General features: G+C 34.2%; 1 pseudogene; it reads left to right on the top strand.

Annotated features, from left to right (window-relative positions):
- LOC114535440 lies at positions 1 to 1021 on the top strand (annotated as a pseudogene).
- The last annotated feature ends 285 nt before the right edge of the window (positions 1022 to 1306 follow it).

Below are 1306 nucleotides of genomic sequence, written 5' to 3'. Positions count from 1 at the left end.
ATGAGCAAGTTACTTCGTAAAGCATGCGAAGAAGCAAAAGAAGGCAATAAGAACATTGTTAACAAAGTGAGACATATAGGTAACAAATTTCTCAATGCTGTCGAAATAAGTGCACAAGAGGCTGTCTACTTAGTAATGCAAATACCTTTGAGATGATCATCTTGAGATTTCCAATTTATCAGTACATCTGACCCAGATGAAAGAACATTCTTATTAAAAATTAAAGAACTCCCTGATAATTCTGCTGATATTGAATAAGATAACATTATTAAAAGATACCAGAGAAGACCAAAATTGGAAAAATTGGAAAATTTATGTCTGGCGGATTTTGTCGCTTGGTTCAATTGTAATCAACAGTAATCAACAAAGCAAACACAAATCAAATTCAACATTAATAGATGATTATCTTTTAGAGAGTAATTTCAATGATAATGTAGATGATGATCTTTCTGATAAAGAACAGGAAAAAAATGAAAATGACCAATATGAAATGAAAGGTGGAATATCGCTGGTGAAAAGGCAAAAGCCAAGAATAATACGGTCTGTTAGATTTAATAAAAACAAAGATGCAGAAAATTATTGTAGAGAACAGATAATGCTTTACACTGCTTGGAGGAATGAAAATACAGATCTTTTGAAGGACTCGAAAAATTACCAAGACCAATATGAAATTGTCAAAGATGTGATAGAACAAAACAGAAAACAATATGAGAATCACACCGAAGTTCTTGATCAGGCCGTACAAGATATTGAAAGTGAAGAGAATTTAGTCGCTCCAAATACACAGTATAGAGATGAACAAGACAGAGAAATTGGCCCGAAAGCAAGTGAATTATTCGGATGCTTTGATCCTGGAAAAGATAAACATCATGCCCAGTACGACTTGATAAATGATATTGGCATTTATCCCCGAACAAACGATCACGAAGAACTTGTTGTAAAAAGGCTGAATGATGTTGATTTTAGAAAACTTGTCCAATCACTTAATGTTGAACAAAAAGAGTTTTTTACCATGTACTGAACTCTATCAAGACTGATAAGCTGCCAATGAGACTATTTTTAAGTGGAGGTGCTGGTGTAGGTGAAAGTACTGTAACTAATGCTTTGTATGAAGCTCTTATAAGATACTTAAATTCTCAACCTCAGAATGATCCTGATGATGTCAGTCTTGTAAAAGTTGCCCCAACAGGCAAAGCTGCTTTTAACATAAGAGGAAATGCCGCGTTTAAAATTCCCGCGAACAGAGGATTGAATTATTGTACTCTAGATAGAGACCGGTTGAACACAATAAGATCTCAGTTACACA

This window comes from Dendronephthya gigantea, unplaced genomic scaffold, assembly GCF_004324835.1.
Source record: "Dendronephthya gigantea isolate DGI-Jeju-01 unplaced genomic scaffold, DenGig_1.0 000118F, whole genome shotgun sequence".
Lineage (NCBI taxonomy): Eukaryota > Metazoa > Cnidaria > Anthozoa > Malacalcyonacea > Nephtheidae > Dendronephthya > Dendronephthya gigantea.
This window is presented reverse-complemented; position numbering and strand designations above follow the sequence as displayed.